The sequence below is a fragment of the Hyla sarda genome, unplaced genomic scaffold, assembly GCF_029499605.1.
Source record: "Hyla sarda isolate aHylSar1 unplaced genomic scaffold, aHylSar1.hap1 scaffold_999, whole genome shotgun sequence".
NCBI classification, from domain to species: Eukaryota; Metazoa; Chordata; class Amphibia; order Anura; family Hylidae; genus Hyla; species Hyla sarda.
The window spans coordinates 45,299-70,110 of NW_026611030.1; the positions used below are offsets into that span (position 1 = coordinate 45,299).

The following is a 24,812-nucleotide window of genomic DNA, read 5'->3' on the forward strand; positions in this document are numbered from 1 at the left end:
ATATGTGTGACATTTCTGCGACTTTAGCTTCTAGAGCATTTTTACAACATTATACATAGGTGCTGAATACATAAAAAGCGACTGTTCAGCGACAGACAAGTCGCATCGGCTGAAAGTAGGCCAGAATGTCAGTCCATGTTGGAGCAGGTTTAGATACAGTCTAAAGCATAGATCTCAAAGTCTGTGCACAGAATTTAGCAAGGGCCTCGCACCTTCTGATGCATCAGGTAGGTGCACAATAGCATAGCCTAACCCTCTGTACTTTGGTCTATATTGATGCGGGACATAGACAGCCAGCTGATGACCAATCCATTAGTGCAATGGATGGCTGGAAGCATTTGTCTTTGCCTTTGCAATACCACAGAAGCAATGCATGGTCAATGTACAGCAATGACACACCTGTGTGAACAGCCAGGAGACCCCCCCCCCATGTTATGTTACATAGTTACATAGTTAGTACGGTCGAAAAAAGACATATGTCCATCAAGTTCAACCAGGGAATTAAGGGGTAGGGGTGTGGCGCGATATTGGGGAAGGGATGAGATTTTATATTTCTTCATAAGCATTAATCTTATTTTGTCAATTAGGAACATTCAGCACCCACCCGCTATCAAGGCAGCTGCCTATCATGTCATGCCCTACCTGCACAGGTGTGCTGGCTACTCAAATGATCCAATTAAGGAGGCCATTTAGTCAGCAGCAGCAGAAGTCCTGTGCCTGGACACTCCAACAGGGGCCAGACACAAGCAGAAGCAGAAGCAGCAGAAGCAGCAGCAGCACCACCTTTTGTTTTTTGGCTGCAGCAGCAGCAAGGCCCACAGGGCTGGCTAGCTGGCTAGCCAGCAAGCAGGTAGCAATGAAAGTAGGAATCTTTCTTTTTAACCCTGTAAGGGGGTGGTGCACTGTACCCGAAGATACTGCCATATCGGGTCAATGCATAGGGCGACGGAAGCAAGCTTCGAAATCGGCCCCCGTTCTCAAAAATCCATTTAATATATGGTCCCCAGATAGGGGACGTATCAGATATTAAACTGATAAGAACAGATACTACACTTGATCTTAGCCAAAAGGCCGAGAAGCGATAACCGTGAAAGGGGCGGGCCCAACAAGGTCCCCTTCATGGGCACTATCACTGCTTGCTGTCAGGGAGGCTGCCAGACAATTTTCCATGCACACTCTGGGCTGGGGGGCAGTCAACCACCAGTACACACAGCAGAACCTAAACCCATACCATTATTGCTAAGCAGCAAGACAGGGGCCCATTGCACTCCCACGGAGCCTTTTTAAATGCAATCCATAACCCGGATTTGCCAGGAACCCTTCTTACTCCTCCTACTTGCATGTGACACTGGGCTTAGGATCTGCATAGGAAACACACACACAAGCACACACCTACCTTTGTTGCCTGCAGATGCCTCCTTGGCTGTCCCCAAACGGTATCAAACCAACACCCACGGGAAGCTGTAAGCATAGAGGACATGCCTGCACCCCATTGGACTTACCTGTGTGGGTTAAATCCGGGTTATTTGACAACCTATGGCGGTGATGGTTCTGCTCAGGCAGAGCAGTGCTGATGCTCCTCATAAAGCTGTCGCTGCTGTGAAGGTTCTAGGTGACATCACAAATCCCTATGGTTACATACACAACAAAGCTGGGTTGTTGTTGTTTACACTCTGCAAGGCCTGTGGAAGTGAGTGACATCATAGCACTGTAGTTCTGAGGGTTCAAGATGGATGCAACAATCTCCTGTTGCTTCTATGAAGGCCGTAATAGACGACATCACCAAACAGCTCCATAGTCACATACACAGCAAAGGAGAGATGTTGTTTACACCTAGTGATGTCAGTGGTATTGAGTGACATCACAGCACAGTGCTAAGGCTCCTGGGCCTGGACACAGCAGCGGCTGCAATATCTCAACGGAGAATACGTTTATATCTATGTGTGTGTGTGCGCATATATATATATATATATATATATATATATATATATATATATTTCTCCGCCGAAATCACTTTTAAACCCATTTCCACCTTTTTTTCCCTTCTCTTCCTCTTACTTTTTTTTCACGTTTTTTTACGTTTTTCTCCTTTTCGCCTCTTTTCTGGGCGTATTATTCTTCTTTTTCTTCTTTTTTTTCGTCTAATGCATACCCCATCAGTGCAGCAATGCTTATTCAATACCGCCAGCAGATGGAGACACTGGGGGATAATTTTCTAAGGATTTATACTGATTTTTCCTGTCTGAATTTGTCGCACAGAAAGTTGCAGGCCAAATATGTGTGACATTTCTGCGACTTTAGCTTCTAGAGCATTTTTACAACATTATACATAGGTGCTGAATACATAAAAAGCGACTGTTCAGCGACAGACAAGTCGCATCGGCTGAAAGTAGGCCAGAATGTCAGTCCATGTTGGAGCAGGTTTAGATACAGTCTAAAGCATAGATCTCAAAGTCTGTGCACAGAATTTAGCAAGGGCCTCGCACCTTCTGATGCATCAGGTAGGTGCACAATAGCATAGCCTAACCCTCTGTACTTTGGTCTATATTGATGCGGGACATAGACAGCCAGCTGATGACCAATCCATTAGTGCAATGGATGGCTGGAAGCATTTGTCTTTGCCTTTGCAATACCACAGAAGCAATGCATGGTCAATGTACAGCAATGACACACCTGTGTGAACAGCCAGGAGACCCCCCCCCCCATGTTATGTTACATAGTTACATAGTTAGTACGGTCGAAAAAAGACATATGTCCATCAAGTTCAATCAGGGAATTAAGGGGTAGGGGTGTGGCGCGATATTGGGGAAGGGATGAGATTTTATATTTCTTCATAAGCATTAATCTTATTTTGTCAATTAGGAACATTCAGCACCCACCCGCTATCAAGGCAGCTGCCTATCATGTCATGCCCTACCTGCACAGGTGTGCTGGCTACTCAAATGATCCAATTAAGGAGGCCATTTAGTCAGCAGCAGCAGAAGTCCTGTGCCTGGACGCTCCAACAGGGGCCAGACACAAGCAGAAGCAGAAGCAGCAGAAGCAGCAGCAGCACCACCTTTTGTTTTTTGGCTGCAGCAGCAGCAAGGCCCACAGGGCTGGCTAGCTGGCTAGCCAGCAAGCAGGTAGCAATGAAAGTAGGAATCTTTCTTTTTAACCCTGTAAGGGGGTGGTGCACTGTACCCGAAGATACTGCCATATCGGGTCAATGCATAGGGCGACGGAAGCAAGCTTCGAAATCGGCCCCCGTTCTCAAAAATCCATTTAATATATGGTCCCCAGATAGGGGACGTATCAGATATTAAACTGATAAGAACAGATACTACACTTGATCTTAGCCAAAAGGCCGAGAAGCGATAACCGTGAAAGGGGCGGGCCCAACAAGGTCCCCTTCATGGGCACTATCACTGCTTGCTGTCAGGGAGGCTGCCAGACAATTTTCCATTCACACTCTGGGCTGGGGGGCAGTCAACCACCAGTACACACAGCAGAACCTAAACCCATACCATTATTGCTAAGCAGCAAGACAGGGGCCCATTGCACTCCCACGGGGCCTTTTTAAATGCAATCCATAACCCGGATTTGCCAGGAACCCTTCTTACTCCTCCTACTTGCATGTGACACTGGGCTTAGGATCTGCATAGGAAACACACACACAAGCACACACCTACCTTTGTTGCCTGCAGATGCCTCCTTGGCTGTCCCCAAACGGTATCAAACCAACACCCACGGGAAGCTGTAAGCATAGAGGACATGCCTGCACCCCATTGGACTTACCTGTGTGGGTTAAATCCGGGTTATTTGACAACCTATGGCGGTGATGGTTCTGCTCAGGCAGAGCAGTGCTGATGCTCCTCATAAAGCTGTCGCTGCTGTGAAGGTTCTAGGTGACATCACAAATCCCTATGGTTACATACACAACAAAGCTGGGTTGTTGTTGTTTACACTCTGCAAGGCCTGTGGAAGTGAGTGACATCATAGCACTGTAGTTCTGAGGGTTCAAGATGGATGCAACAATCTCCTGTTGCTTCTATGAAGGCCGTAATAGACGACATCACCAAACAGCTCCATAGTCACATACACAGCAAAGGAGAGATGTTGTTTACACCTAGTGATGTCAGTGGTATTGAGTGACATCACAGCACAGTGCTAAGGCTCCTGGGCCTGGACACAGCAGCGGCTGCAATATCTCAACGGAGAATACGTTTATATCTATGTGTGTGTGTGCGCATATATATATATATATATATATATATATATATATATATATATATATTTCTCCGCCGAAATCACTTTTAAACCCATTTCCACCTTTTTTTCCCTTCTCTTCCTCTTACTTTTTTTTCACGTTTTTTTATGTTTTTCTCCTTTTCGCCTCTTTTCTGGGCGTATTATTCTTCTTTTTCTTCTTTTTTTTCGTCTAATGCATACCCCATCAGTGCAGCAATGCTTATTCAATACCGCCAGCAGATGGAGACACTGGGGGATAATTTTCTAAGGATTTATACTGATTTTTCCTGTCTGAATTTGTCGCACAGAAAGTTGCAGGCCAAATATGTGTGACATTTCTGCGACTTTAGCTTCTAGAGCATTTTTACAACATTATACATAGGTGCTGAATACATAAAAAGCGACTGTTCAGCGACAGACAAGTCGCATCGGCTGAAAGTAGGCCAGAATGTCAGTCCATGTTGGAGCAGGTTTAGATACAGTCTAAAGCATAGATCTCAAAGTCTGTGCACAGAATTTAGCAAGGGCCTCGCACCTTCTGATGCATCAGGTAGGTGCACAATAGCATAGCCTAACCCTCTGTACTTTGGTCTATATTGATGCGGGACATAGACAGCCAGCTGATGACCAATCCATTAGTGCAATGGATGGCTGGAAGCATTTGTCTTTGCCTTTGCAATACCACAGAAGCAATGCATGGTCAATGTACAGCAATGACACACCTGTGTGAACAGCCAGGAGACCCCCCCCCCCCCATGTTATGTTACATAGTTACATAGTTAGTACGGTCGAAAAAAGACATATGTCCATCAAGTTCAACCAGGGAATTAAGGGGTAGGGGTGTGGCGCGATATTGGGGAAGGGATGAGATTTTATATTTCTTCATAAGCATTAATCTTATTTTGTCAATTAGGAACATTCAGCACCCACCCGCTATCAAGGCAGCTGCCTATCATGTCATGCCCTACCTGCACAGGTGTGCTGGCTACTCAAATGATCCAATTAAGGAGGCCATTTAGTCAGCAGCAGCAGAAGTCCTGTGCCTGGACGCTCCAACAGGGGCCAGACACAAGCAGAAGCAGAAGCAGCAGAAGCAGCAGCAGCACCACCTTTTGTTTTTTGGCTGCAGCAGCAGCAAGGCCCACAGGGCTGGCTAGCTGGCTAGCCAGCAAGCAGGTAGCAATGAAAGTAGGAATCTTTCTTTTTAACCCTGTAAGGGGGTGGTGCACTGTACCCGAAGATACTGCCATATCGGGTCAATGCATAGGGCGACGGAAGCAAGCTTCGAAATCGGCCCCCGTTCTCAAAAATCCATTTAATATATGGTCCCCAGATAGGGGACGTATCAGATATTAAACTGATAAGAACAGATACTACACTTGATCTTAGCCAAAAGGCCGAGAAGCGATAACCGTGAAAGGGGCGGGCCCAACAAGGTCCCCTTCATGGGCACTATCACTGCTTGCTGTCAGGGAGGCTGCCAGACAATTTTCCATGCACACTCTGGGCTGGGGGGCAGTCAACCACCAGTACACACAGCAGAACCTAAACCCATACCATTATTGCTAAGCAGCAAGACAGGGGCCCATTGCACTCCCACGGGGCCTTTTTAAATGCAATCCATAACCCGGATTTGCCAGGAACCCTTCTTACTCCTCCTACTTGCATGTGACACTGGGCTTAGGATCTGCATAGGAAACACACACACAAGCACACACCTACCTTTGTTGCCTGCAGATGCCTCCTTGGCTGTCCCCAAACGGTATCAAACCAACACCCACGGGAAGCTGTAAGCATAGAGGACATGCCTGCACCCCATTGGACTTACCTGTGTGGGTTAAATCCGGGTTATTTGACAACCTATGGCGGTGATGGTTCTGCTCAGGCAGAGCAGTGCTGATGCTCCTCATAAAGCTGTCGCTGCTGTGAAGGTTCTAGGTGACATCACAAATCCCTATGGTTACATACACAACAAAGCTGGGTTGTTGTTGTTTACACTCTGCAAGGCCTGTGGAAGTGAGTGACATCATAGCACTGTAGTTCTGAGGGTTCAAGATGGATGCAACAATCTCCTGTTGCTTCTATGAAGGCCGTAATAGACGACATCACCAAACAGCTCCATAGTCACATACACAGCAAAGGAGAGATGTTGTTTACACCTAGTGATGTCAGTGGTATTGAGTGACATCACAGCACAGTGCTAAGGCTCCTGGGCCTGGACACAGCAGCGGCTGCAATATCTCAACGGAGAATACGTTTATATCTATGTGTGTGTGTGCGCATATATATATATATATATATATATATATATATATATATATATATATTTCTCCGCCGAAATCACTTTTAAACCCATTTCCACCTTTTTTTCCCTTCTCTTCCTCTTACTTTTTTTTCACGTTTTTTTATGTTTTTCTCCTTTTCGCCTCTTTTCTGGGCGTATTATTCTTCTTTTTCTTCTTTTTTTTCGTCTAATGCATACCCCATCAGTGCAGCAATGCTTATTCAATACCGCCAGCAGATGGAGACACTGGGGGATAATTTTCTAAGGATTTATACTGATTTTTCCTGTCTGAATTTGTCGCACAGAAAGTTGCAGGCCAAATATGTGTGACATTTCTGCGACTTTAGCTTCTAGAGCATTTTTACAACATTATACATAGGTGCTGAATACATAAAAAGCGACTGTTCAGCGACAGACAAGTCGCATCGGCTGAAAGTAGGCCAGAATGTCAGTCCATGTTGGAGCAGGTTTAGATACAGTCTAAAGCATAGATCTCAAAGTCTGTGCACAGAATTTAGCAAGGGCCTCGCACCTTCTGATGCATCAGGTAGGTGCACAATAGCATAGCCTAACCCTCTGTACTTTGGTCTATATTGATGCGGGACATAGACAGCCAGCTGATGACCAATCCATTAGTGCAATGGATGGCTGGAAGCATTTGTCTTTGCCTTTGCAATACCACAGAAGCAATGCATGGTCAATGTACAGCAATGACACACCTGTGTGAACAGCCAGGAGACCCCCCCCCCCCCATGTTATGTTACATAGTTACATAGTTAGTACGGTCGAAAAAAGACATATGTCCATCAAGTTCAACCAGGGAATTAAGGGGTAGGGGTGTGGCGCGATATTGGGGAAGGGATGAGATTTTATATTTCTTCATAAGCATTAATCTTATTTTGTCAATTAGGAACATTCAGCACCCACCCGCTATCAAGGCAGCTGCCTATCATGTCATGCCCTACCTGCACAGGTGTGCTGGCTACTCAAATGATCCAATTAAGGAGGCCATTTAGTCAGCAGCAGCAGAAGTCCTGTGCCTGGACGCTCCAACAGGGGCCAGACACAAGCAGAAGCAGAAGCAGCAGAAGCAGCAGCAGCACCACCTTTTGTTTTTTGGCTGCAGCAGCAGCAAGGCCCACAGGGCTGGCTAGCTGGCTAGCCAGCAAGCAGGTAGCAATGAAAGTAGGAATCTTTCTTTTTAACCCTGTAAGGGGGTGGTGCACTGTACCCGAAGATACTGCCATATCGGGTCAATGCATAGGGCGACGGAAGCAAGCTTCGAAATCGGCCCCCGTTCTCAAAAATCCATTTAATATATGGTCCCCAGATAGGGGACGTATCAGATATTAAACTGATAAGAACAGATACTACACTTGATCTTAGCCAAAAGGCCGAGAAGCGATAACCGTGAAAGGGGCGGGCCCAACAAGGTCCCCTTCATGGGCACTATCACTGCTTGCTGTCAGGGAGGCTGCCAGACAATTTTCCATGCACACTCTGGGCTGGGGGGCAGTCAACCACCAGTACACACAGCAGAACCTAAACCCATACCATTATTGCTAAGCAGCAAGACAGGGGCCCATTGCACTCCCACGGGGCCTTTTTAAATGCAATCCATAACCCGGATTTGCCAGGAACCCTTCTTACTCCTCCTACTTGCATGTGACACTGGGCTTAGGATCTGCATAGGAAACACACACACAAGCACACACCTACCTTTGTTGCCTGCAGATGCCTCCTTGGCTGTCCCCAAACGGTATCAAACCAACACCCACGGGAAGCTGTAAGCATAGAGGACATGCCTGCACCCCATTGGACTTACCTGTGTGGGTTAAATCCGGGTTATTTGACAACCTATGGCGGTGATGGTTCTGCTCAGGCAGAGCAGTGCTGATGCTCCTCATAAAGCTGTCGCTGCTGTGAAGGTTCTAGGTGACATCACAAATCCCTATGGTTACATACACAACAAAGCTGGGTTGTTGTTGTTTACACTCTGCAAGGCCTGTGGAAGTGAGTGACATCATAGCACTGTAGTTCTGAGGGTTCAAGATGGATGCAACAATCTCCTGTTGCTTCTATGAAGGCCGTAATAGACGACATCACCAAACAGCTCCATAGTCACATACACAGCAAAGGAGAGATGTTGTTTACACCTAGTGATGTCAGTGGTATTGAGTGACATCACAGCACAGTGCTAAGGCTCCTGGGCCTGGACACAGCAGCGGCTGCAATATCTCAACGGAGAATACGTTTATATATATGTGTGTGTGTGCGCATATATATATATATATATATATATATATATATATATATATATATTTCTCCGCCGAAATCACTTTTAAACCCATTTCCACCTTTTTTTCCCTTCTCTTCCTCTTACTTTTTTTTCACGTTTTTTTACGTTTTTCTCCTTTTCGCCTCTTTTCTGGGCGTATTATTCTTCTTTTTCTTCTTTTTTTTCGTCTAATGCATACCCCATCAGTGCAGCAATGCTTATTCAATACCGCCAGCAGATGGAGACACTGGGGGATAATTTTCTAAGGATTTATACTGATTTTTCCTGTCTGAATTTGTCGCACAGAAAGTTGCAGGCCAAATATGTGTGACATTTCTGCGACTTTAGCTTCTAGAGCATTTTTACAACATTATACATAGGTGCTGAATACATAAAAAGCGACTGTTCAGCGACAGACAAGTCGCATCGGCTGAAAGTAGGCCAGAATGTCAGTCCATGTTGGAGCAGGTTTAGATACAGTCTAAAGCATAGATCTCAAAGTCTGTGCACAGAATTTAGCAAGGGCCTCGCACCTTCTGATGCATCAGGTAGGTGCACAATAGCATAGCCTAACCCTCTGTACTTTGGTCTATATTGATGCGGGACATAGACAGCCAGCTGATGACCAATCCATTAGTGCAATGGATGGCTGGAAGCATTTGTCTTTGCCTTTGCAATACCACAGAAGCAATGCATGGTCAATGTACAGCAATGACACACCTGTGTGAACAGCCAGGAGACCCCCCCCCCCCCCATGTTATGTTACATAGTTACATAGTTAGTACGGTCGAAAAAAGACATATGTCCATCAAGTTCAACCAGGGAATTAAGGGGTAGGGGTGTGGCGCGATATTGGGGAAGGGATGAGATTTTATATTTCTTCATAAGCATTAATCTTATTTTGTCAATTAGGAACATTCAGCACCCACCCGCTATCAAGGCAGCTGCCTATCATGTCATGCCCTACCTGCACAGGTGTGCTGGCTACTCAAATGATCCAATTAAGGAGGCCATTTAGTCAGCAGCAGCAGAAGTCCTGTGCCTGGACGCTCCAACAGGGGCCAGACACAAGCAGAAGCAGAAGCAGCAGAAGCAGCAGCAGCACCACCTTTTGTTTTTTGGCTGCAGCAGCAGCAAGGCCCACAGGGCTGGCTAGCTGGCTAGCCAGCAAGCAGGTAGCAATGAAAGTAGGAATCTTTCTTTTAACCCTGTAAGGGGGTGGTGCACTGTACCCGAAGATACTGCCATATCGGGTCAATGCATAGGGCGACGGAAGCAAGCTTCGAAATCGGCCCCCGTTCTCAAAAATCCATTTAATATATGGTCCCCAGATAGGGGACGTATCAGATATTAAACTGATAAGAACAGATACTACACTTGATCTTAGCCAAAAGGCCGAGAAGCGATAACCGTGAAAGGGGCGGGCCCAACAAGGTCCCCTTCATGGGCACTATCACTGCTTGCTGTCAGGGAGGCTGCCAGACAATTTTCCATGCACACTCTGGGCTGGGGGGCAGTCAACCACCAGTACACACAGCAGAACCTAAACCCATACCATTATTGCTAAGCAGCAAGACAGGGGCCCATTGCACTCCCACGGGGCCTTTTTAAATGCAATCCATAACCCGGATTTGCCAGGAACCCTTCTTACTCCTCCTACTTGCATGTGACACTGGGCTTAGGATCTGCATAGGAAACACACACACAAGCACACACCTACCTTTGTTGCCTGCAGATGCCTCCTTGGCTGTCCCCAAACGGTATCAAACCAACACCCACGGGAAGCTGTAAGCATAGAGGACATGCCTGCACCCCATTGGACTTACCTGTGTGGGTTAAATCCGGGTTATTTGACAACCTATGGCGGTGATGGTTCTGCTCAGGCAGAGCAGTGCTGATGCTCCTCATAAAGCTGTCGCTGCTGTGAAGGTTCTAGGTGACATCACAAATCCCTATGGTTACATACACAACAAAGCTGGGTTGTTGTTGTTTACACTCTGCAAGGCCTGTGGAAGTGAGTGACATCATAGCACTGTAGTTCTGAGGGTTCAAGATGGATGCAACAATCTCCTGTTGCTTCTATGAAGGCCGTAATAGACGACATCACCAAACAGCTCCATAGTCACATACACAGCAAAGGAGAGATGTTGTTTACACCTAGTGATGTCAGTGGTATTGAGTGACATCACAGCACAGTGCTAAGGCTCCTGGGCCTGGACACAGCAGCGGCTGCAATATCTCAACGGAGAATACGTTTATATCTATGTGTGTGTGTGCGCATATATATATATATATATATATATATATATATATATATATATATATTTCTCCGCCGAAATCACTTTTAAACCCATTTCCACCTTTTTTTCCCTTCTCTTCCTCTTACTTTTTTTTCACGTTTTTTTACGTTTTTCTCCTTTTCGCCTCTTTTCTGGGCGTATTATTCTTCTTTTTCTTCTTTTTTTTCGTCTAATGCATACCCCATCAGTGCAGCAATGCTTATTCAATACCGCCAGCAGATGGAGACACTGGGGGATAATTTTCTAAGGATTTATACTGATTTTTCCTGTCTGAATTTGTCGCACAGAAAGTTGCAGGCCAAATATGTGTGACATTTCTGCGACTTTAGCTTCTAGAGCATTTTTACAACATTATACATAGGTGCTGAATACATAAAAAGCGACTGTTCAGCGACAGACAAGTCGCATCGGCTGAAAGTAGGCCAGAATGTCAGTCCATGTTGGAGCAGGTTTAGATACAGTCTAAAGCATAGATCTCAAAGTCTGTGCACAGAATTTAGCAAGGGCCTCGCACCTTCTGATGCATCAGGTAGGTGCACAATAGCATAGCCTAACCCTCTGTACTTTGGTCTATATTGATGCGGGACATAGACAGCCAGCTGATGACCAATCCATTAGTGCAATGGATGGCTGGAAGCATTTGTCTTTGCCTTTGCAATACCACAGAAGCAATGCATGGTCAATGTACAGCAATGACACACCTGTGTGAACAGCCAGGAGACCCCCCCCCCCCCATGTTATGTTACATAGTTACATAGTTAGTACGGTCGAAAAAAGACATATGTCCATCAAGTTCAACCAGGGAATTAAGGGGTAGGGGTGTGGCGCGATATTGGGGAAGGGATGAGATTTTATATTTCTTCATAAGCATTAATCTTATTTTGTCAATTAGGAACATTCAGCACCCACCCGCTATCAAGGCAGCTGCCTATCATGTCATGCCCTACCTGCACAGGTGTGCTGGCTACTCAAATGATCCAATTAAGGAGGCCATTTAGTCAGCAGCAGCAGAAGTCCTGTGCCTGGACGCTCCAACAGGGGCCAGACACAAGCAGAAGCAGAAGCAGCAGAAGCAGCAGCAGCACCACCTTTTGTTTTTTGGCTGCAGCAGCAGCAAGGCCCACAGGGCTGGCTAGCTGGCTAGCCAGCAAGCAGGTAGCAATGAAAGTAGGAATCTTTCTTTTTAACCCTGTAAGGGGGTGGTGCACTGTACCCGAAGATACTGCCATATCGGGTCAATGCATAGGGCGACGGAAGCAAGCTTCGAAATCGGCCCCCGTTCTCAAAAATCCATTTAATATATGGTCCCCAGATAGGGGACGTATCAGATATTAAACTGATAAGAACAGATACTACACTTGATCTTAGCCAAAAGGCCGAGAAGCGATAACCGTGAAAGGGGCGGGCCCAACAAGGTCCCCTTCATGGGCACTATCACTGCTTGCTGTCAGGGAGGCTGCCAGACAATTTTCCATGCACACTCTGGGCTGGGGGGCAGTCAACCACCAGTACACACAGCAGAACCTAAACCCATACCATTATTGCTAAGCAGCAAGACAGGGGCCCATTGCACTCCCACGGGGCCTTTTTAAATGCAATCCATAACCCGGATTTGCCAGGAACCCTTCTTACTCCTCCTACTTGCATGTGACACTGGGCTTAGGATCTGCATAGGAAACACACACACAAGCACACACCTACCTTTGTTGCCTGCAGATGCCTCCTTGGCTGTCCCCAAACGGTATCAAACCAACACCCACGGGAAGCTGTAAGCATAGAGGACATGCCTGCACCCCATTGGACTTACCTGTGTGGGTTAAATCCGGGTTATTTGACAACCTATGGCGGTGATGGTTCTGCTCAGGCAGAGCAGTGCTGATGCTCCTCATAAAGCTGTCGCTGCTGTGAAGGTTCTAGGTGACATCACAAATCCCTATGGTTACATACACAACAAAGCTGGGTTGTTGTTGTTTACACTCTGCAAGGCCTGTGGAAGTGAGTGACATCATAGCACTGTAGTTCTGAGGGTTCAAGATGGATGCAACAATCTCCTGTTGCTTCTATGAAGGCCGTAATAGACGACATCACCAAACAGCTCCATAGTCACATACACAGCAAAGGAGAGATGTTGTTTACACCTAGTGATGTCAGTGGTATTGAGTGACATCACAGCACAGTGCTAAGGCTCCTGGGCCTGGACACAGCAGCGGCTGCAATATCTCAACGGAGAATACGTTTATATCTATGTGTGTGTGTGCGCATATATATATATATATATATATATATATATATATATATATATATATATATTCTCCGCCGAAATCACTTTTAAACCCATTTCCACCTTTTTTTCCCTTCTCTTCCTCTTACTTTTTTTTCACGTTTTTTTACGTTTTTCTCCTTTTCGCCTCTTTTCTGGGCGTATTATTCTTCTTTTTCTTCTTTTTTTTCGTCTAATGCATACCCCATCAGTGCAGCAATGCTTATTCAATACCGCCAGCAGATGGAGACACTGGGGGATAATTTTCTAAGGATTTATACTGATTTTTCCTGTCTGAATTTGTCGCACAGAAAGTTGCAGGCCAAATATGTGTGACATTTCTGCGACTTTAGCTTCTAGAGCATTTTTACAACATTATACATAGGTGCTGAATACATAAAAAGCGACTGTTTAGCGACAGACAAGTCGCATCGGCTGAAAGTAGGCCAGAATGTCAGTCCATGTTGGAGCAGGTTTAGATACAGTCTAAAGCATAAATCTCAAAGTCTGTGCACAGAATTTAGCAAGGGCCTCGCACCTTCTGATGCATCAGGTAGGTGCACAATAGCATAGCCTAACCCTCTGTACTTTGGTCTATATTGATGCGGGACATAGACAGCCAGCTGATGACCAATCCATTAGTGCAATGGATGGCTGGAAGCATTTGTCTTTGCCTTTGCAATACCACAGAAGCAATGCATGGTCAATGTACAGCAATGACACACCTGTGTGAACAGCCAGGAGACCCCCCCCCCCCATGTTATGTTACATAGTTACATAGTTAGTACGGTCGAAAAAAGACATATGTCCATCAAGTTCAACCAGGGAATTAAGGGGTAGGGGTGTGGCGCGATATTGGGGAAGGGATGAGATTTTATATTTCTTCATAAGCATTAATCTTATTTTGTCAATTAGGAACATTCAGCACCCACCCGCTATCAAGGCAGCTGCCTATCATGTCATGCCCTACCTGCACAGGTGTGCTGGCTACTCAAATGATCCAATTAAGGAGGCCATTTAGTCAGCAGCAGCAGAAGTCCTGTGCCTGGACGCTCCAACAGGGGCCAGACACAAGCAGAAGCAGAAGCAGCAGAAGCAGCAGCAGCACCACCTTTTGTTTTTTGGCTGCAGCAGCAGCAAGGCCCACAGGGCTGGCTAGCTGGCTAGCCAGCAAGCAGGTAGCAATGAAAGTAGGAATCTTTCTTTTTAACCCTGTAAGGGGGTGGTGCACTGTACCCGAAGATACTGCCATATCGGGTCAATGCATAGGGCGACGGAAGCAAGCTTCGAAATCGGCCCCCGTTCTCAAAAATCCATTTAATATATGGTCCCCAGATAGGGGACGTATCAGATATTAAACTGATAAGAACAGATACTACACTTGATCTTAGCCAAAAGGCCGAGAAGCGATAACCGTGAAAGGGGCGGGCCCAACAAGGTCCCCTTCATGGGCACTATCACTGCTTGCTGTCAGGGAGGCTGCCAGACAATTTTCCATGCACACTCTGGGCTGGGGGGCAGTCAACCACCAGTACACACAGCAGAACCTAAACCCATACCATTATTGCTAAGCAGCAAGACAGGGGCCCATTGCACTCCCACGGGGCCTTTTTAAATGCAATCCATAACCCGGATTTGCCAGGAACCCTTCTTACTCCTCCTACTTGCATGTGACACTGGGCTTAGGATCTGCATAGGAAACACACACACAAGCACACACCTACCTTTGTTGCCTGCAGATGCCTCCTTGGCTGTCCCCAAACGGTATCAAACCAACACCCACGGGAAGCTGTAAGCATAGAGGACATGCCTGCACCCCATTGGACTTACCTGTGTGGGTTAAATCCGGGTTATTTGACAACCTATGGCGGTGATGGTTCTGCTCAGGCAGAGCAGTGCTGATGCTCCTCATAAAGCTGTCGCTGCTGTGAAGGTTCTAGGTGACATCACAAATCCCTATGGTTACATACACAACAAAGCTGGGTTGTTGTTGTTTACACTCTGCAAGGCCTGTGGAAGTGAGTGACATCATAGCACTGTAGTTCTGAGGGTTCAAGATGGATGCAACAATCTCCTGTTGCTTCTATGAAGGCCGTAATAGACGACATCACCAAACAGCTCCATAGTCACATACACAGCAAAGGAGAGATGTTGTTTACACCTAGTGATGTCAGTGGTATTGAGTGACATCACCGCACAGTGCTAAGGCTCCTGGGCCTGGACACAGCAGCGGCTGCAATATCTCAACGGAGAATACGTTTATATCTATGTGTGTGTGTGCGCATATATATATATATATATATATATATATATATATATATATATATATATATTTCTCCGCCGAAATCACTTTTAAACCCATTTCCACCTTTTTTTCCCTTCTCTTCCTCTTACTTTTTTTTCACGTTTTTTTACGTTTTTCTCCTTTTCGCCTCTTTTCTGGGCGTATTATTCTTCTTTTTCTTCTTTTTTTTCGTCTAATGCATACCCCATCAGTGCAGCAATGCTTATTCAATACCGCCAGCAGATGGAGACACTGGGGGATAATTTTCTAAGGATTTATACTGATTTTTCCTGTCTGAATTTGTCGCACAGAAAGTTGCAGGCCAAATATGTGTGACATTTCTGCGACTTTAGCTTCTAGAGCATTTTTACAACATTATACATAGGTGCTGAATACATAAAAAGCGACTGTTCAGCGACAGACAAGTCGCATCGGCTGAAAGTAGGCCAGAATGTCAGTCCATGTTGGAGCAGGTTTAGATACAGTCTAAAGTATAGATCTCAAAGTCTGTGCACAGAATTTAGCAAGGGCCTCGCACCTTCTGATGCATCAGGTAGGTGCACAATAGCATAGCCTAACCCTCTGTACTTTGGTCTATATTGATGCGGGACATAGACAGCCAGCTGATGACCAATCCATTAGTGCAATGGATGGCTGGAAGCATTTGTCTTTGCCTTTGCAATACCACAGAAGCAATGCATGGTCAATGTACAGCAATGACACACCTGTGTGAACAGCCAGGAGACCCCCCCCCCCCATGTTATGTTACATAGTTACATAGTTAGTACGGTCGAAAAAAGACATATGTCCATCAAGTTCAACCAGGGAATTAAGGGGTAGGGGTGTGGCGCGATATTGGGGAAGGGATGAGATTTTATATTTCTTCATAAGCATTAATCTTATTTTGTCAATTAGGAACATTCAGCACCCACCCGCTATCAAGGCAGCTGCCTATCATGTCATGCCCTACCTGCACAGGTGTGCTGGCTACTCAAATGATCCAATTAAGGAGGCCATTTAGTCAGCAGCAGCAGAAGTCCTGTGCCTGGACGCTCCAACAGGGGCCAGACACAAGCAGAAGCAGAAGCAGCAGAAGCAGCAGCAGCACCACCTTTTGTTTTTTGGCTGCAGCAGCAGCAAGGCCCACAGGGCTGGCTAGCTGGCTAGCCAGCAAGCAGGTAGCAATGAAAGTAGGAATCTTTCTTTTTAACCCTGTAAGGGGGTGGTGCACTGTACCCGAAGATACTGCCATATCGGGTCAATGCATAGGGCGACGGAAGCAAGCTTCGAAATCGGCCCCCGTTCTCAAAAATCCATTTAATATATGGTCCCCAGATAGGGGACGTATCAGATATTAAACTGATAAGAACAGATACTACACTTGATCTTAGCCAAAAGGCCGAGAAGCGATAACCGTGAAAGGGGCGGGCCCAACAAGGTCCCCTTCATGGGCACTATCACTGCTTGCTGTCAGGGAGGCTGCCAGACAATTTTCCATGCACACTCTGGGCTGGGGGGCAGTCAACCACCAGTACACACAGCAGAACCTAAACCCATACCATTATTGCTAAGCAGCAAGACAGGGGCCCATTGCACTCCCACGGGGCCTTTTTAAATGCAATCCATAACCCGGATTTGCCAGGAACCCTTCTTACTCCTCCTACTTGCATGTGACACTGGGCTTAGGATCTGCATAGGAAACACACACACAAGCACACACCTACCTTTGTTGCCTGCAGATGCCTCCTTGGCTGTCCCCAAACGGTATCAAACCAACACCCACGGGAAGCTGTAAGCATAGAGGACATGCCTGCACCCCATTGGACTTACCTGTGTGGGTTAAATCCGGGTTATTTGACAACCTATGGCGGTGATGGTTCTGCTCAGGCAGAGCAGTGCTGATGCTCCTCATAAAGCTGTCGCTGCTGTGAAGGTTCTAGGTGACATCACAAATCCCTATGGTTACATACACAACAAAGCTGGGTTGTTGTTGTTTACACTCTGCAAGGCCTGTGGAAGTGAGTGACATCATAGCACTGTAGTTCTGAGGGTTCAAGATGGATGCAACAATCTCCTGTTGCTTCTATGAAGGCCGTAATAGACGACATCACCAAACAGCTCCATAGTCACATACACAGCAAAGGAGAGATGTTGTTTACACCTAGTGATGTCAGTGGTATTGAGTGACATCACAGCACAGTGCTAAGGCTCCTGGGCCTGGACACAGCAGCGGCTGCAATATCTCAACGGAGAATACGTTTATATCTATGTGTGTGTGTGCGCATATATATATATATATATATATATATATATATATATATATATATTTCTCCGCCGAAATCACTTTTAAACCCATTTCCACCTTTTTTTCCCTTCTCTTCCTCTTACTTTTTTTTCACGTTTTTTTACGTTTTTCTCCTTTTCGCCTCTTTTCTGGGCGTATTATTCTTCTTTTTCTTCTTTTTTTTCGTCTAATGCATACCCCATCAGTGCAGCAATGCTTATTCAATACCGCCAGCAGATGGAGACACTGGGGGATAATTTTCTAAGGATTTATACTGATTTTTCCTGTCTGAATTTGTCGCACAGAAAGTTGCAGGCCAAATATGTGTGACATTTCTGCGACTTTAGCTTCTAGAGCATTTTTACAACATTATACATAGGTGCTGAATACATAAAAAGCGACTGTTCAGCGACAGACAAGTCGCATCGGCTGAAAGTAGGCCAGAATGTCAGTCCATGTTGGAGCAGGTTTAGATACAGTCTAAAGCATAGATCTCAAAGTCTGTGCACAGAATTTAGCAAGGGCCTCGCACCTTCTGATGCATCAGGTAGGTGCACAATAGCATAGCCTAACCCTCTGTACTTTGGTCTATATTGATGCGGGACATAGACAGCCAGCTGATGACCAATCCATTAGTGCAATGGATGGCTGGAAGCATTTGTCTTTGCCTTTGCAATACCACAGAAGCAATGCATGGTCAATGTACAGCAATGACACACCTGTGTGAACAGCCAGGAGACCCCCCCCCCCCCATGTTATGTTACATAGTTACATAGTTAGTACGGTCGAAAAAAGACATATGTCCATCAAGTTCAACCAGGGAATTAAGGGGTAGGGGTGTGGCGCGATATTGGGGAAGGGATGAGATTTTATATTTCTTCATAAGCATTAATCTTATTTTGTCAATTAGGAACATTCAGCACCCACCCGCTATCAAGGCAGCTGCCTATCATGTCATGCCCTACCTGCACAGGTGTGCTGGCTACTCAAATGATCCAATTAAGGAGGCCATTTAGTCAGCAGCAGCAGAAGTCCTGTGCCTGGACGCTCCAACAGGGGCCAGACACAAGCAGAAGCAGAAGCAGCAGAAGCAGCAGCAGCACCACCTTTTGTTTTTTGGCTGCAGCAGCAGCAAGGCCCACAGGGCTGGCTAGCTGGCTAGCCAGCAAGCAGGTAGCAATGAAAGTAGGAATCTTTCTTTTTAACCCTGTAAGGGGGTGGTGCACTGTACCCGAAGATACTGCCATATCGGGTCAATGCATAGGGCGACGGAAGCAAGCTTCGAAATCGGCCCCCGTTCTCAAAAATCCATTTAATATATGGTCCCCAGATAGGGGACGTATCAGATATTAAACTGATAAGAACAGATACTACACTTGATCTTAGCCAAAAGGCCGAGAAGCGATAACCGTGAAAGGGGCGGGCCCAACAAGGTCCCCTTCATGGGCACTATCACTGCTTGCTGTCAGGGAGGCTGCCAGACAATTTTCCATGCACACTCTGGGCTGGGGGGCAGTCAACCACCAGTACACACAGCAGAACCTAAACCCATACCATTATTGCTAAGCAGCAAGACAGGGGCCCATTGCACTCCCACGGGGCCTTTTTAAATGCAATCCATAACCCGGATTTGCCAGGAACCCTTCTTACTCCTCCTACTTGCATGTGACACTGGGCTTAGGATCTGCATAGGAAACACACACACAAGCACACACCTACCTTTGTTGCCTGCAGATGCCTCCTTGGCTGTCCCCAAACGGTATCAAACCAACACCCACGGGAAGCTGTAAGCATAGAGGACATGCCTGCACCCCATTGGACTTACCTGTGTGGGTTAAATCCGGGTTATTTGACAACCTATGGCGGTGATGGTTCTGCTCAGGCAGAGCAGTGCTGATGCTCCTCATAAAGCTGTCGCTGCTGTGAAGGTTCTAGGTGACATCACAAATCCCTATGGTTACATACACAACAAAGCTGGGTTGTTGTTGTTTACACTCTGCAAGGCCTGTGGAAGTGAGTGACATCATAGCACTGTAGTTCTGAGGGTTCAAGATGGATGCAACAATCTCCTGTTGCTTCTATGAAGGCCGTAATAGACGACATCACCAAACAGCTCCATAGTCACATACACAGCAAAGGAGAGATGTTGTTTACACCTAGTGATGTCAGTGGTATTGAGTGACATCACAGCACAGTGCTAAGGCTCCTGGGCCTGGACACAGCAGCGGCTGCAATATCTCAACGGAGAATACGTTTATATCTATGTGTGTGTGTGCGCATATATATATATATATATATATATATATATATATATATATATATATCTCCGCCGAAATCACTTTTAAACCCATTTCCACCTTTTTTTCCCTTCTCTTCCTCTTACTTTTTTTTCACGTTTTTTTACGTTTTTCTCCTTTTCGCCTCTTTTCTGGGCGTATTATTCTTCTTTTTCTTCTTTTTTTTCGTCTAATGCATACCCCATCAGTGCAGCAATGCTTATTCAATACCGCCAGCAGATGGAGACACTGGGGGATAATTTTCTAAGGATTTATACTGATTTTTCCTGTCTGAATTTGTCGCACAGAAAGTTGCAGGCCAAATATGTGTGACATTTCTGCGACTTTAGCTTCTAGAGCATTTTTACAACATTATACATAGGTGCTGAATACATAAAAAGCGACTGTTCAGCGACAGACAAGTCGCATCGGCTGAAAGTAGGCCAGAATGTCAGTCCATGTTGGAGCAGGTTTAGATACAGTCTAAAGCATAGATCTCAAAGTCTGTGCACAGAATTTAGCAAGGGCCTCGCACCTTCTGATGCATCAGGTAGGTGCACAATAGCATAGCCTAACCCTCTGTACTTTGGTCTATATTGATGCGGGACATAGACAGCCAGCTGATGACCAATCCATTAGTGCAATGGATGGCTGGAAGCATTTGTCTTTGCCTTTGCAATACCACAGAAGCAATGCATGGTCAATGTACAGCAATGACACACCTGTGTGAACAGCCAGGAGACCCCCCCCCCCCCATGTTATGTTACATAGTTACATAGTTAGTACGGTCGAAAAAAGACATATGTCCATCAAGTTCAACCAGGGAATTAAGGGGTAGGGGTGTGGCGCGATATTGGGGAAGGGATGAGATTTTATATTTCTTCATAAGCATTAATCTTATTTTGTCAATTAGGAACATTCAGCACCCACCCGCTATCAAGGCAGCTGCCTATCATGTCATGCCCTACCTGCACAGGTGTGCTGGCTACTCAAATGATCCAATTAAGGAGGCCATTTAGTCAGCAGCAGCAGAAGTCCTGTGCCTGGACGCTCCAACAGGGGCCAGACACAAGCAGAAGCAGAAGCAGCAGAAGCAGCACCACCTTTTGTTTTTTGGCTGCAGCAGCAGCAAGGCCCACAGGGCTGGCTAGCTGGCTAGCCAGCAAGCAGGTAGCAATGAAAGTAGGAATCTTTCTTTTTAACCCTGTAAGGGGGTGGTGCACTGTACCCGAAGATACTGCCATATCGGGTCAATGCATAGGGCGACGGAAGCAAGCTTCGAAATCGGCCCCCGTTCTCAAAAATCCATTTAATATATGGTCCCCAGATAGGGGACGTATCAGATATTAAACTGATAAGAACAGATACTACACTTGATCTTAGCCAAAAGGCCGAGAAGCGATAACCGTGAAAGGGGCGGGCCCAACAAGGTCCCCTTCATGGGCACTATCACTGCTTGCTGTCAGGGAGGCTGCCAGACAATTTTCCATGCACACTCTGGGCTGGGGGGCAGTCAACCACCAGTACACACAGCAGAACCTAAACCCATACCATTATTGCTAAGCAGCAAGACAGGGGCCCATTGCACTCCCACGGGGCCTTTTTAAATGCAATCCATAACCCGGATTTGCCAGGAACCCTTCTTACTCCTCCTACTTGCATGTGACACTGGGCTTAGGATCTGCATAGGAAACACACACACAAGCACACACCTACCTTTGTTGCCTGCAGATGCCTCCTTGGCTGTCCCCAAACGGTATCAAACCAACACCCACGGGAAGCTGTAAGCATAGAGGACATGCCTGCACCCCATTGGACTTACCTGTGTGGGTTAAATCCGGGTTATTTGACAACCTATGGCGGTGATGGTTCTGCTCAGGCAGAGCAGTGCTGATGCTCCTCATAAAGCTGTCGCTGCTGTGAAGGTTCTAGGTGACATCACAAATCCCTATGGTTACATACACAACAAAGCTGGGTTGTTGTTGTTTACACTCTGCAAGGCCTGTGGAAGTGAGTGACATCATAGCACTGTAGTTCTGAGGGTTCAAGATGGATGCAACAATCTCCTGTTGCTTCTATGAAGGCCGTAATAGACGACATCACCAAACAGCTCCATAGTCACATACACAGCAAAGGAGAGATGTTGTTTACACCTAGTGATGTCAGTGGTATTGAGTGACATCACAGCACAGTGCTAAGGCTCCTGGGCCTGGACACAGCAGCGGCTGCAATATCTCAACGGAGAATACGTTTATATCTATGTGTGTGTGTGCGCATATATATATATATATATATATATATATATATATATATATATATATTTCTCCGCCGAAATCACTTTTAAACCCATTTCCACCTTTTTTTCCCTTCTCTTCCTCTTACTTTTTTTTCACGTTTTTTTACGTTTTTCTCCTTTTCGCCTCTTTTCTGGGCGTATTATTCTTCTTTTTCTTCTTTTTTTTCGTCTAATGCATACCCCATCAGTGCAGCAATGCTTATTCAATACCGCCAGCAGATGGAGACACTGGGGGATCATTTTCTAAGGATTTAGACTGATTTTTCCTGTCTGAATTTGTCGCACAGAAAGTTGCAGGCCAAATATGTGTGACATTTCTGCGACTTTAGCTTCTAGAGCATTTTTACAACATTATACATAGGTGCTGAATACATAAAAAGCGACTGTTCAGCGACAGACAAGTCGCATCGGCTGAAAGTAGGCCAGAATGTCAGTCCATGTTGGAGCAGGTTTAGATACAGTCTAAAGCATAGATCTCAAAGTCTGTGCACAGAATTTAGCAAGGGCCTCGCACCTTCTGATGCATCAGGTAGGTGCACAATAGCATAGCCTAACCCTCTGTACTTTGGTCTATATTGATGCGGGACATAGACAGCCAGCTGATGACCAATCCATTAGTGCAATGGATGGCTGGAAGCATTTGTCTTTGCCTTTGCAATACCACAGAAGCAATGCATGGTCAATGTACAGCAATGACACACCTGTGTGAACAGCCAGGAGACCCCCCCCCCCCCCATGTTATGTTACATAGTTACATAGTTAGTACGGTCGAAAAAAGACATATGTCCATCAAGTTCAACCAGGGAATTAAGGGGTAGGGGTGTGGCGCGATATTGGGGAAGGGATGAGATTTTATATTTCTTCATAAGCATTAATCTTATTTTGTCAATTAGGAACATTCAGCACCCACCCGCTATCAAGGCAGCTGCCTATCATGTCATGCCCTACCTGCACAGGTGTGCTGGCTACTCAAATGATCCAATTAAGGAGGCCATTTAGTCAGCAGCAGCAGAAGTCCTGTGCCTGGACGCTCCAACAGGGGCCAGACACAAGCAGAAGCAGAAGCAGCAGAAGCAGCAGCAGCACCACCTTTTGTTTTTTGGCTGCAGCAGCAGCAAGGCCCACAGGGCTGGCTAGCTGGCTAGCCAGCAAGCAGGTAGCAATGAAAGTAGGAATCTTTCTTTTTAACCCTGTAAGGGGGTGGTGCACTGTACCCGAAGATACTGCCATATCGGGTCAATGCATAGGGCGACGGAAGCAAGCTTCGAAATCGGCCCCCGTTCTCAAAAATCCATTTAATATATGGTCCCCAGATAGGGGACGTATCAGATATTAAACTGATAAGAACAGATACTACACTTGATCTTAGCCAAAAGGCCGAGAAGCGATAACCGTGAAAGGGGCGGGCCCAACAAGGTCCCCTTCATGGGCACTATCACTGCTTGCTGTCAGGGAGGCTGCCAGACAATTTTCCATGCACACTCTGGGCTGGGGGGCAGTCAACCACCAGTACACACAGCAGAACCTAAACCCATACCATTATTGCTAAGCAGCAAGACAGGGGCCCATTGCACTCCCACGGGGCCTTTTTAAATGCAATCCATAACCCGGATTTGCCAGGAACCCTTCTTACTCCTCCTACTTGCATGTGACACTGGGCTTAGGATCTGCATAGGAAACACACACACAAGCACACACCTACCTTTGTTGCCTGCAGATGCCTCCTTGGCTGTCCCCAAACGGTATCAAACCAACACCCACGGGAAGCTGTAAGCATAGAGGACATGCCTGCACCCCATTGGACTTACCTGTGTGGGTTAAATCCGGGTTATTTGACAACCTATGGCGGTGATGGTTCTGCTCAGGCAGAGCAGTGCTGATGCTCCTCATAAAGCTGTCGCTGCTGTGAAGGTTCTAGCTGACATCACAAATCCCTATGGTTACATACACAACAAAGCTGGGTTGTTGTTGTTTACACTCTGCAAGGCCTGTGGAAGTGAGTGACATCATAGCACTGTAGTTCTGAGGGTTCAAGATGGATGCAACAATCTCCTGTTGCTTCTATGAAGGCCGTAATAGACGACATCACCAAACAGCTCCATAGTCACATACACAGCAAAGGAGAGATGTTGTTTACACCTAGTGATGTCAGTGGTATTGAGTGACATCACAGCACAGTGCTAAGGCTCCTGGGCCTGGACACAGCAGCGGCTGCAATATCTCAACGGAGAATACGTTTATATCTATGTGTGTGTGTGCGCATATATATATATATATATATATATATATATATATATATATATATATATATATATTTCTC

General features: G+C 46.1%; 11 non-coding genes across 11 annotated transcripts; all 11 read right to left on the minus strand.

Annotated features, from left to right (window-relative positions):
- Nucleotides 1-892: 892 nt before the first annotated feature.
- LOC130351853 (U2 spliceosomal RNA) lies at nucleotides 893-1,083 on the minus strand. The gene has a single exon (XR_008888386.1). It is a non-coding gene; the product is annotated as a U2 spliceosomal RNA (small nuclear RNA).
- A 2,084-nt stretch (nucleotides 1,084-3,167) lies between these two features.
- On the minus strand, nucleotides 3,168-3,358 carry LOC130351854 (U2 spliceosomal RNA). Its single transcript, XR_008888387.1, has one exon. It is a non-coding gene; the product is annotated as a U2 spliceosomal RNA (small nuclear RNA).
- Nucleotides 3,359-5,448: 2,090 nt separating this feature from the next.
- On the minus strand, nucleotides 5,449-5,639 carry LOC130351855 (U2 spliceosomal RNA). The gene has a single exon (XR_008888388.1). It is a non-coding gene; the product is annotated as a U2 spliceosomal RNA (small nuclear RNA).
- Nucleotides 5,640-7,729: 2,090 nt separating this feature from the next.
- LOC130351856 (U2 spliceosomal RNA) lies at nucleotides 7,730-7,920 on the minus strand. The gene has a single exon (XR_008888389.1). It is a non-coding gene; the product is annotated as a U2 spliceosomal RNA (small nuclear RNA).
- Nucleotides 7,921-10,008: 2,088 nt separating this feature from the next.
- Nucleotides 10,009-10,199, minus strand: LOC130351858 (U2 spliceosomal RNA). Its single transcript, XR_008888390.1, has one exon. It is a non-coding gene; the product is annotated as a U2 spliceosomal RNA (small nuclear RNA).
- Nucleotides 10,200-12,289: 2,090 nt separating this feature from the next.
- On the minus strand, nucleotides 12,290-12,480 carry LOC130351859 (U2 spliceosomal RNA). The gene has a single exon (XR_008888391.1). It is a non-coding gene; the product is annotated as a U2 spliceosomal RNA (small nuclear RNA).
- A 2,092-nt stretch (nucleotides 12,481-14,572) lies between these two features.
- Nucleotides 14,573-14,763, minus strand: LOC130351860 (U2 spliceosomal RNA). Its single transcript, XR_008888392.1, has one exon. It is a non-coding gene; the product is annotated as a U2 spliceosomal RNA (small nuclear RNA).
- Nucleotides 14,764-16,856: 2,093 nt separating this feature from the next.
- Nucleotides 16,857-17,047, minus strand: LOC130351861 (U2 spliceosomal RNA). Its single transcript, XR_008888393.1, has one exon. It is a non-coding gene; the product is annotated as a U2 spliceosomal RNA (small nuclear RNA).
- Nucleotides 17,048-19,135: 2,088 nt separating this feature from the next.
- On the minus strand, nucleotides 19,136-19,326 carry LOC130351862 (U2 spliceosomal RNA). The gene has a single exon (XR_008888394.1). It is a non-coding gene; the product is annotated as a U2 spliceosomal RNA (small nuclear RNA).
- A 2,082-nt stretch (nucleotides 19,327-21,408) lies between these two features.
- On the minus strand, nucleotides 21,409-21,599 carry LOC130351863 (U2 spliceosomal RNA). Its single transcript, XR_008888395.1, has one exon. It is a non-coding gene; the product is annotated as a U2 spliceosomal RNA (small nuclear RNA).
- Nucleotides 21,600-23,690: 2,091 nt separating this feature from the next.
- On the minus strand, nucleotides 23,691-23,881 carry LOC130351865 (U2 spliceosomal RNA). The gene has a single exon (XR_008888397.1). It is a non-coding gene; the product is annotated as a U2 spliceosomal RNA (small nuclear RNA).
- Between the last annotated feature and the right edge of the window lie 931 nt (nucleotides 23,882-24,812).